The 12,594-nt window shown below is 44.2% G+C and overlaps 1 protein-coding gene across 2 annotated transcripts in view; it reads left to right on the top strand.

Moving 5' to 3' along the window:
• The window catches only part of hibadhb (3-hydroxyisobutyrate dehydrogenase b), a 126,966-nt gene that overhangs the window by 20,455 nt on the left and 93,917 nt on the right, over positions 1–12,594 (top strand). The window lies entirely within an intron of this gene.

The raw sequence follows: 12,594 nt of genomic DNA on the forward strand, positions 1-12,594 counted from the left end.
GCCGTCTAAACCACAACTATCAAAAGTTGTACAGTGATGCAATCTCACCTAAACATATGATTTGTGAGGATTTTGACTGTTATTAGGATGTTGGATAACAGTTCTATTGGTTTTGGAGGGCCATGGGTCGTTAATATCGTTTAAAATCATCTTAGTCATAACCATAGATGTACAGCACGGAAACAGACCCTTCAGTCCAACCCGTCCATGCCGACCAGATATCCCAACCCAATCTAGTCCCACCTGCCAGCACCTGGCCCATATCCCTCCAAACCCTTCCTATTCATATACCCATCCAGATGCCTCTTAAATGTTGCAATTAAACTAGAATCCACCACATCTTCTGGCAGCTCATTCCATACACGTGCCACCCTCTGCATGCAATAGTTACATCTTAGGTCTCTTTTATATCTTAAACCTATTCCCTCTAGTTTCAGACTACCCCACCACAGGGAAAATACTTTGTATATTTACCCTATCTATGCCCCTCATGATTTTATAAACCTCTATAAGGTCACTTCTTAGCCTCTGACACTCCAAGGAAAACAGCCCCAGCCTATTCAACCTCTCCCTGTAGTTCAATCCTCCAACCCTGCAACATCCTTGTAAATCTTTTCTGAACCCTTTCAAGTTCCACATCTTTCCGATAGGAAGGAGACCAGAATAGCACGCAATATTCCAACAGTGGCCTAACCAATGTCCTGTACAGCTGCAACATGACCTCCCAACTCCTGTACTCAATACTCTGATCAACAAAGGAAAGCATACCAAACACAACCTTCACTATCCTATATCTAGTGCGACTCCACTTTCAAGGAGCAATGAACATGCACTCTAAGGTCTCTTTGTTCAGCAATGCTCCAGAGGACCCTTACCATTAAGTGTATAAGTCCGACTAAGATTTGCTTTGCCAAAATGCAGCACCCCACATTTATCTAAATTTATCTTTTAACTTTTTTTATTCTGGTGATCCTACAACAAACTAGTGTAAATTGGAACTTTTTGACTATTAAACCATAAACTGAAAGCTGCAACTTTGTTAAAATAGTGGGGTATCAGGCACCTCTGAGGGTGGATTCATTAATAAACTGACATGCATTGGATGGTCACTGTTTTGATAGCTGATCAATTTCTTGACACAATAGAAATATGCCACTTTTTCTCTGGCTATGTAATTCAATTTCTAAGTTTGTGAATTTTGCAGCCAAATTAGCAAAATTTTGTCTTTGGTGAATTGTACACTGTTCAAGTACCAGTGATTCTGGAGGCAGGATAATATAAGTTGAAAAACCTTTTGCCAATTTGTTTGTTTTTTAATGAAGTAACTTTGAAGCATCAGATTATCAGGTTTTTCAGAATTTCAGTTTGAGTAGACGTTTTGAAACTTTAATATTAAAGTTTTGATATCCTTGGCATAACCAAAATATTTTTATTTGCAGCAAGGTGTAGTGGTTGGGAAGAGTCCAAAACTAGAAGCTAGAACTATATTAGTTGTAATAAATTTAGTAAGAGAAATATCTTTAAATGAAATGTGATAAGTGTATGGACTATGCTCGTGTAAAGTGTAGTTGAGATATGCCATGATGGATCAGTAAGAGAGACAAATTAATGGCTTGTATAAAGGTTAGATGGAAGGTGTGGGAGACAGTTCTTGTACACAAACACTGGCATTGACCACCTGGGCCAAACAACTTGCTTTTGTGCTGTAGGCTTTGTGACTTAATGTAAGTTGTTAATCACTGAAAATGCTTCAATAATTAATTTCTGGCTAAATGCAATCCTTGTGACTCCATAATTGTTAGTTTGTGATCCAACCTTCAAAGTCACAACCCTGGAGAGAACAGAAGTTCAATGAGAGATTGGCCAGCTGTAAGATCCCCCCCAAGTTACACATGATCCTGAATTGGAACTATATTGCTGTTCCTTCAATGTCGCTGGGTCAAAATCCTGGAAGCCTGTCCCTAACATCACTGTGGGTGTGCCACTGCTCAAAAGACTGGAGCACGTCAAGGAGGCAACTCCCCACCATCTTCTACAAGCCAACAATGACAAATGCTGGCATAGTCAACACTCCCACGTCCATGAATAAATTTTAAAAATAAGGCAGCTTTCAACATAATGGATTTAATTCACAAGTAACTTAGTTGTTTTCTTCTCTCCTTGGGCTGGGATTTGTAGAAAGTGGACTGCTTATGAACAAGCATAAATTATAAGGTGCAACAGTGCCAAGGTTTCAGCTCCGCTTTCCACATCATCTCATTACTCTATCTCTCTCCCTCAGCACAGGTACACAATTGGATAGACTAAAAAGTTTGAATTGTCATTTGCTAAGTGCAAGGAAACAAAGTATCTACAATGGCAACAAATTCATGAAAGCACTTGGATGTGTTCTTGCAATATCCTATAATATTATTTGTTTGATTTATGGCATATTCAAAACAACATTGCATGAGTTATGTCTCTCACTAGCAGTCATCTAGGACACTTGAGAGGATCAACATTATGTGGGTCTCTCCTCTCTGACTTGGGGTGAGAGACCAAGAGATGAGCAGGGTTAGATGTTGTCTAGAGCACTGAAGTGCACACTCTGAGGAATGGGAGCCCGTGTCCCAATTTTGCCTCTGATAACTCTAACTCTAGTTGGGGTTGCACTTCTTTGTTTGGAAGCCACTGTTTCAGTTTTTGACAGTCAACATCCTTTTTTTTTAGAATTCCCACAGTGTGGATATAGGCTGTTCTGTCCGACTAGTCCACACTGCTCCTTCGCAGAGTATCCCACGCAGACCAATTACCCTATATTTTCCTGACTAATGCACCTAACCTAACATATACATTCCTAAACATTACTGACAATTTTAGCCTGGCTAATTCACCTAACCTGCACACCTTTGGGCCATGGGAGGAAACCCACACAGACACTGGAGAATGTGCAAACTCCACACATACAGTCGCCTGAGGCTGGAATCAAACCCAGGTCCCTGGCGCTGTGAGGCAACAGTGCTAACTACTGAGTCACCGTGCCACTCCATGGATATAATATGTTACATTCTTCAAATAATTTTTGTGACAAGGTTATTACACAAGATGAAGGCTTCTAAGGTTGAGGGTAATATATTAACATTGCTTGATATGCAGAAAGCAGTGTTAGAATAATACTTAATTTTCGAGTCAATGCTCAATTACTAGGAAAGTGCCAAAACTTTTTGGTGCTTGAGCATCAGTTGTTTACAATTTACATCAATTTAGCTAAAGGAAGTGTTTTGAGTGTGAATTAACCAGGTTGACTGACAATAGAAAATTAGTTTGAAAAGCAAGCTGTGAGTGAAGTTTGCAAAGAAATACAAAAATGTTGGATTCGTGGGCAAAATGGTGAATAAGTGGCATGTAACAAAGAAACATGAAATCATCCACATTGGGAGGAGAAATACAAAGGAAGACTTGTTTTCCCAAGGTGGTGAGAGACTGGTAATTTTGGGATTCGGAGGGATTTGGGAATGCTGGTGCATGAATCACAAAGTTAACATAAGTACCATAAGTAGTGACAAAGAGAAATTACATGACCTCAGTTGCAAGGGAGTGGGATATGAGTATGCAAGTATACATTGTCATAGAGATGTACAGCACAGAAACAGACCTTCAGTCCAATTCACCCATGCCAACCAGATATCCTAAATTTATTTGAGTCCCATTTGCCAGCACATTGCACGTAGGCCTCTGAGTCCGTCCTATTCATATACCCATCCAGATGTCTTTTTAAATGTTGTAATTGTACCAGCTTCCACCACTTCCTCTAGCAGCTCATTCCATACACGCACCACCCTGTGTGTGTGAAAAAGTTGCCCCTTAGGTCTCTTTTTAAATGTTTCCCTCTTACCCTCAACCTATGCCCTCTAGTTCAGGACTCCCCCACCCCAGGGAAAAGACCTTATCCACTGCATGCCCCTCATGATTTTATAAACCTCTATAAGGTCACTCCTCAAGCCTCCAGCACTACTGGGAAAACCGCCCCAGCCTATTCAGCCTCTCCCTATAGCTCATACCCTCCAACTCTGGCAACATGCTTGTAAATCTTTTCTGAACTCTATCAATGGTTTTGGTGAGAACACAACTGCAGGGGAACCTCAATTATCCAAACGAGATGGGTGGGCACTATTTCCTTCGGATAATTGATTATTTGGTTAATCAATTCAATGCCTTTCCTTTGGGGCTCGGAGTTTTCTATTAAGTCTGCTCCCTGTTCAGACTAGGCAGCAGCACACCGCACATGAGCCTCTGCCTGCCCCCAACCCCGTCCAACACCGACACCGCCCCCCGCTCCCCCCCGCCCCCCCCCACCCCCCCCCCCCCACCCCCACTTGCCCCCCAACACCACCTCCCTACCTGCCCAATACTGCTCCCTTGCCCATCCAGCACTCCACCACCCCCCCTGCCCGGCCACCAACCCCATCCAATACAGTATCCAACACCTCCCCCTGCCCCTGCCGCCCCCAACCACACCCAACGCACACACGTTTTTACTGCAATTTTTTGACAGGTTCCACCTTTTTCCTGTACAGGATAATGTTGGAAAGATTATCTGTGGAAGAGGTGTTTAGGGTACACTCTTGTGTAGAACTCTGGGGAAAATGTGGGGAGAAAAGGAGGGTGTTGGTAGGTGAGTCATTTAGAGACTGTGCCTGCACTTTCATCTGTCTAGGACTATTCTCGGCAGCAGTTCTAATCACTGTTTAATAAAAGATGCGATCACTGTTGGAAACAGGTCTTTGATGTAATGTTTCTGCGGGACCTCGAGATCTCCTTCAGATAATCCAGTTTTCAGATAAGTGGTATTCGGATAGTTGAGGTTCCTCTGTATACAGTTTGTCTTCTTTCCCTGAGGAAGGATATAGTTGCTGAAGAGGGAGCACAACCCCCAAGTTTCACCTGACTGATTTCTGGGTGAGAGGGACTGGCTGAATGAAAGGTTGAAAGAAATATTTCTGGAGATTAGAAGAATAATAGATACTCACTCTCATTGGAGCTGAAGGTGCAGACGTAGACCATTCAGCCCATTTAAGTCTGCTTCACAATTCCGTGAGATTATGGCTGAACTGGTCATCTTCAACTGTCCTTTGCCTTTTCCCCACAACCCTTGATTCCCTTGTGGATTAAAAATAACTCTACCTTGATTATACTTCATGCCACAACCTCTCCAACCCTCTGGGTTGAGGATTCCACAGGTTCACTCCCCTCGGAGAAGAAAATCCTCCTCATCTCCGTCTTAAATGGCAATCTCTTGGGTTTCCGTACAATCTGAGACTATGCCACCTGGCCATAGATTGTTCTACAAGGTGAAACAACTTTTCCAGATTTATCCTATTAAATCCCTTAATCTTGTATGCTTGAGTAAGGTTAGCTCTCATTCGTCCAGATTCCAGCAAATACAGGCTCAACCTATGAAACAACATCTCATATGACAATCCTCCATATCTGGGATTAGCCTCATGAACCTTCTCTGGACTGCCTCCTATACCAGTATCTCCTTCTTCGATAAGGGACACAAAGCTGTTTGCAATATTCTATCTGTGGTCAGACTGATGCCTTGTATCATTTTAAGAAATCCTCCCTATTTTTGTACTCCATTCCTTTTGAAATAAAGGCCAACATTCCATTTGCTTTCCCTATTACCTGCTCAACTTGCCTGCTAGCCTTTTGGAATTCATGGCTGAGCTCTCCCACATACCTCTGTGTTGTAGCTCTCTACAATTTTTCTTCATTTAAGTAATGTTCAAGTACACTATTCTTCCTGCCAACATGCATGATCTCACATTTTCCCACATTAAAATCGATCTGTCAAGCTTTTGCCCACTCACTTCACTGGTCTCTATTCCACCATAAACTGTGTCACCCGAACCACTTATTTTCCCACCTATTCTTGTCATCTGCAAACTTGACTCTAATACACTCACTTTCCTCATCCAAGTCATCAGTGTCTTGTAAACAATTGCGATCCAGCATTGATGCCTATGGCACTTCACTAGTTACTGGTTGGCATCCTGAAAATGACCCCCTTATCCTAACTCTGTCTTCAATTAGCATGGATAGGGGATTGGCTAACTAATATCTTTTTTCCAGTACCATTGGTGCTTGTTGGGTAGCCTCAAGTACTGTACCTCATTGGCCAACCTTTTGAAAATCCAGATATATGGCATCTAATGTGTTCCCTTTTTTCTAATCCTACTCATTACTGTCTCAAATAGTTCTCCAACTTTTAAGAGGCATGATTTCCCTTTTGTGAAGCCATTGCTGGCTCATGTTAACTATTCCTAAATCCTCTGTTATTTAGGCCTTTTATTATTTAGTGTTACATTTATTTAATTTTGGAATGCTGTAGTGACTTCAGTTGTGTAAACTGATGCAAACATTTATTCAACTCTTCTGCCTCTTTCTTGTTCCCTGTTATTATTTCTTCAGCCTCATTCACCAAGGCACCTATGTTAACTTAGGCCTCTATCATCATCTTCATGTATATTGAAGCATTTACAGTCTGTCTGGACATTACTGTCAAATTTACCCTCAAATTTTATCTTCTCCCTCTTTTTTATATTTTTAGCCTTTTCCTAATCCCATTTTCCTAATACTTTCCTAATCTTCTGGCTTGCTAGATCTTAATTAACACTATTTGACTATTTTTCTTTGCTATCAATTTGATGCTATCCTTAACTTCCTTGGTTAACCATGATTAGTTTATTCTCTTCCTAGGATCCTCCTTTCACGCAGGGATATATCATTGTTGTGAACCATGAGCTATTTTCTTAAATGTCCTTATTCTACTAAACTCCTTTCCCAGTCCACTGTAGCCAGCTCTGTCTCATTCCTTGTTATCATCTTTATTTAAGTTTTTAGTTCAGTTGTTTCTGGCCCATATTGCTTTCCCTCGAGCTGAATGCTAAATCCTGAGATGTTGTTATCACCGTTTCCTCAGGAATCTTCCCAACTCTGACATAATTTTATTAAATGTGCCTCATTACAAAATACTAGATCCAAAATGGCCTGATCCCTGGTTGGGTCCATAATATATTGCATGAGGAAACTGTCCTGAATGCATTCTGTGCGGTATGGTCTTCTTTGTGGTTACCTCCGCGAAACTTGATTATCCCAGTCTACACTAAGATTGAAGTCAACCACTATTTAGAATACTATCTTTTTTTTTTGCATGCTATCATCAGCCCCAACTTTATTTTCTGTCCCACTGCTTAGCTATTGAGAAGAGACCTATAGACCACTACTCCTGTCAGTGTCATCTTTCCTTTTTTAAAATTTCTTTTCTACTCCATATGGATTCTGCCTCTTCTGATCCAAGGTAAATAACCAGACAATGAAACACTGCTGTGGTTTGCACGAATGTGATGAGAGAATAAATAGGAATTCTAACAATCCTCAATGCTCTGCATGTGACCAATATATTAGGTGTTGACTGACCTTGATATGCAGTTTCCTTATCATTTGACCAAAGAATTCAAAAGCAGACCATTGACTTGCTTGTTCATAACCGATGGGCTGATGCATTACTTCTAACAGTACCATCAGCCTCTGTATCCCTGACCCAGCACTACAGCCTGTAACTGCACTACAAGGTCTGTTTGCTGTAAAATATGATGGCTAAACATGATGCTATGGCATCTAAATTGGATGTCCTTCTGACATTGGCAGCTTTATTCTTGAAGCATTGTTATTGTAATGTATGAAATTTGGAATCCAACTTGAGCACACCATTGCCGAACAAAATGCTGAGCCAATAGACTTGATTTTCCACTGCACCTGAAGAAAGCTGCATCCAAAAATCTAAATGTTCTCTCCCTCCACAATGATGCACAGTGGCAGCAGTGCCTACCATTAACAAAGTGCACCGTAGTAACTTAACAAGACTCCTTCAACAGCACCGTCCAAACTAGTGAATAGTATTAATGAAAGAGACCCTGGCAGCAGATGCATGAAAACAGGGTGTCACGGTGGCTCAGTGGTTAGCACTGCTGCCTTACAGCGCCAGGGTCCCGGGTTCGATTCCAGCCTCTGGCGACTGTCTGTGTGGGTTTCCTCTGGGTGCTCCGGTTTCCTCCCACAGTCCAAAGATGTGCAGGTTAGGTGAATTGGTCATGCTAAATTGCTTGTAGAGTTAGGTGCATTAGATAGGGGGAATGGGTCTGGGTGGGTTGCTCTTCGGAGGGTCAGTGTGGACTAGATGCGCCGAAGGGCCTGTTTTCACACTAGGTAATCTAATCTGTGCCTGCAATTCCTCTCTAAGCCACACGTTATCCTTAATTGGAAAATATTGCCTTTCCTTCACTGGTCATGAGGTGAAATCCTGAAACATGCAACAGCATTGTGGATGTATCTCCAGTATATACCTACAGCTTCAGTTTGAAGGTATTTCACCACTACTTTGAGTGCAGTTAGGAATGCAATAAATACTGGTCTAACCAGTGATGCCCACATCCTATGAATTAATATATCAAAAAAAATGCTGTATGGCATGGATGTTTGCCTTCTGAATGTTAAGTTCATTCTGGCACCAACTGTGGGGCATTTCTTTTGAGCAACAGATATGTCACCAAGCAGGTTAAGCAGCCAGTCACCTTGAAGAATTCTTGAACAAAGTTTTTTATTTTTTTTAATGACTTTTCAGAAATAAAAATGATTTGAGAAATATACTTTGACTAAGGTAACAGCTGAAATATCATAAACTTAAAAATTCCATGTTTTAAAAACTCTTTTAAACATTGCATGGGTAAATTGGACATTGTATAAACATAACTTTTACAGTTCCAGAGCCATTTGCAGCACTCCATTTGCACCTTTTTCAACAAGATGTACTTTATTGAAATTTTTAATAGCGAACATAATAAACAGTCAAACTTCATACTAGATCAGTGGATTTCCATATGCCAGGGCTTCAGGACACCCTGTAGACGAGAAGGGGGTTGATGACAGTCTGTTTTTGTTAATGGTTAACTACAAACGTGCATAGACAGGAGTAGTTGCCAGTTTCATGGTGCAGTTCTGGGGAACACCAAGAGGTTGGTTGACATAAGTCAGAAAGCATCATGGTTGAAGTGTTCTTGGTTAGGATAAATTTGTTCAGGGCACCTGAGAACTAATTCTTTTAAATATTGTCATCAAGATCTTTAGCTTTTGGCTGAAAGAGTAAATGAATCCTCTATATAATATTTTAACCAAAATGCCAGGCCTCTGATATTGCAGCACTGTTTCAGTACTGCACTGAGTGGCATGACCACATAGAATTTGTGCTGAAGTTTCAAGTCTCTGGATTTGGACTTGAACCCAAGACCACTTCAGTCAGAGGTACAACTGTGACTTCTGAATCATAGGTGACATCTATGTGACCTTGTCGCTTATATTTGCATCTCTGATTGTCATTTAACAGAGGATTACATGTGGCAGGATGGAACGTAAATGTTGGCAAGACCAGTTAGTCCATACTGGGAGAAAGTGAGAACTGCAGATGCTGGAGTACCAGCATTGAAAAATGTGGTGCTGGAAAAACACAGCAGGCCAGGCAGCATCCGAGGAGCAGGAGAATCGACGGTTCGGGCATACGCCCTTCTTCAGGAATGAGGCTGGTGTGCCAAGCGGGCTGAGATAAAAGGTAGGGAGGAGGGAATTTGGGGGAGGGGCGCTGGGAATACGATAGGTGGAAGGAGGTGAGGGTGATTGACCGGAGAGGGGGTGGGGGGTGGAGAGGTCGGGAAGAAGATTGCAGATCAAGAGAGCGATGCTGAATCTGAGGGTTGGGACTGAGATAAGGTGGGGGGGGATGGGAAATGAGGAAGCTGGAGAAATCTACATTCATCCCACGTGGTTGGAGGGATCCTAGGCAGAAGATGAGGTGCTCTTCCTCCAGGCATCGTTTGGCCAGGGTCTGGTGATGGAGGAGGCCAAGGACCTGCATGTCATTAGCAGAATAGGAGGGGGAGCTAAAAAGTGTTCAGCCACAGGGCTGTTGGGTTGGTTGGTGCGGGTGTCCCAGAGGTGTTCCCTGAAACGTTCCGCAAGTAGGCGGCCTGTCTCCCCAATGTAGAGGAGACCACATCGGGTGCAGCGGATACAGCAAATAATGTGTGTGGAGGTGCAGGTGAATTTGCGACGGATATGGAAGGATCCACTGAGGCATTGGGGTGGTGGGGGGGGGGTGGGGAGAGAAGGTGTGGGCGCAAGGTTTGCACTTCTTGCGGTTGCAGGGGAAGGTGCCGGGAGTGGAGGTTGGGTTGGTGTGGTGTGTGGACCTGACGGAGTCGCGAAGGGAGTGGTCTCTCCTGAATGCTGATAGGGGTGGGGAGGGAAATATATCCCTGGTGGTGGGGTCTGTCCAGAGGTGGCAAAAATGACGGAGGATGATACAATGTATCCGGAGGGTGGTAGGGTGGAAGGTGAGGACCAGTGGCGTTCTGTCCTGGTGGTGATTGGAGGGGCGGGGTTCAGGGGCGGAGGTGCGGGAGGTGGAGATCACTTCCCGCACCTCCGCCCTTGAACCCTGCCCCTCCAATCACCACCAGGACAGAACGCCACTGGTCCTCACCTTCCACCCTACCACCCTCCGGATACATTGTATCATCCTCCGTCATTTTCGCCACCTCCGGACAGACCCCACCACCAGGGATATATTTCCCTTCCCACCCCTATCAGCATTCAGGAGAGACGACTCCCTCGTCAGGTCCACACACCCCACCAACCCAACCTCCACTCCCGGCACCTTCCCCTGCAACCGCAAGAAGTGTAAACCTTGCGCCCACACCTCCCCACCTCCCTCCAATGCCCCAGTGGATCCTTCTATATCTGTTGCAAATTCACCTGCACCTCCACAGACATAATTTTGCTGCATCCGCTGCACCCGATGTGGTCTCCTCTACATTGGGGAGACAGGCCGCCTACTTGCGGAACGTTTCAGGGAACACCTCTGGGACACCCGCACCAACCAGCCCAACAGCCCTGTGGCTGAACACTTTTTTGAGCTCCCCCTCCCACTCCGCCAATGACATGCAGGTTCTTGGCCTCCTCCATCGCCAGACCCTGGCCACACGATGCCTGGAGGAAGAGCGCCTCATCTTCCACCTAGGATCCCTCCCACCACATGGGATGAATGTAGATTTCTCCAGCTTCCTCATTTCCCCTCCCCCTACCTTATCTCAGTCCCAACCCTCTGATTCAGCACCGCCCTGTTGACCTGCAATCTTCTTCCAAACCTCTCCGCCCTCACCCCCTCTCCGGCCTCTCACCCTCACCCTCACCCCCACCCTCCCCTCCTTCCACCTATCGTATTCCCAGCGCCCCTCCCCCAAATTCCCTCCTCCCTACCTTTTATCTTAGCCTGCTTGGTGCACCAGCCTCATTCCTGAAGAAGGGCTTCAGGAATGCCTGAAATGTCGATTTCTCCTGCTCCTCAGACGCTGTCTGGCCTGCTTTGTTTTTCCAGCACCATATTTTTCAACTCAGTTAGTCCAAACTGCCTATTGCTTTCCTCTTTTATGCAACTTGATATTTTTGCAAGTTTCTGTTGTTGCATAGTGAAACCTTTTTCTCCCTGCAGGTTAAATGTCAACTTTTCTTTTAACATGTTCGCTTGTGGGACGTGGGTGTTGCTGGCTGGCCAGCATTTATTGTCTGTCTCTAGTTGCCTTCTTGAACCTACTGCTGTAGGTTTACCCACAATGCTATTAGAGAGGGAATTCCAGGATTTTGACCCAGCGATAGTGAAGGAACGGTGATCTATTTCCACGTCAGAATGGTGAGTGCCTTGGAGGGGAACTCGAAGGTGGTGTTCCCAATATCTGCTGCCCTTTCCCTTTTTAGATGGAAGTGATCATGGGATTGGAAGGTGCTGTCTCAGGATCTTTAGTGACTTTCTGCAATGCATCTTGTAGACAGTACACGCTGCTGCTACTGATTAATGGTGGAGGGAATGGATCCCTGTGGATGTAGTGCCAATTGGGGGCAGGTGGATGGTGTCAAACATCTTGTGTTGTTGGGGCTGCATTAATCCAGGCAAGTGGGGGTTCCATCACACTCCTACCTTTTAGTTGTTGAGGAGCCAGGAGGCGAGTTACTTGCCACAGTATTCCTAGCTTCTGACCTGCTCTTGTAGCTACTGTTCGTGGTGAGGCCAATTGAGTTTGTGGTCAATAATAACCCTCCGGGCGTTGATGGTAGGGAATTCAGTAATGTTAACACTTCTGAATGCCTAGGGCTGGTGGTTAGATTGTCTCCTTTCATGATAGTCATAGCCTGGCATTTGTCTTGCGCAAAAGTTACTTGCCACTTGTCAGCCCAAGCCTGCACATTGTCCAGATCTTTTTACATTTGAACATGGACTGCTTTGGTATATAAGGAGTTGGGTATAGTGTTGAACATTGTGCAATCGTCGGCGAACATCCCCACTTCTGACCTTATGATGGAGAGAAGGTCATTGATGAAGCAGCTGAAGATGGTTGGGCCGAGGACACTACCCTGAGGAACTCCTGCAGAGATGTCCTGGAGCTGAGATGACTGAACTCCAACAACCATGACCCATAGAGTATGGGTCCGACCACCGGAGAGTTT

Source organism: Chiloscyllium punctatum, chromosome 8 (genome assembly GCF_047496795.1).
Source record: "Chiloscyllium punctatum isolate Juve2018m chromosome 8, sChiPun1.3, whole genome shotgun sequence".
NCBI classification, from domain to species: Eukaryota; Metazoa; Chordata; class Chondrichthyes; order Orectolobiformes; family Hemiscylliidae; genus Chiloscyllium; species Chiloscyllium punctatum.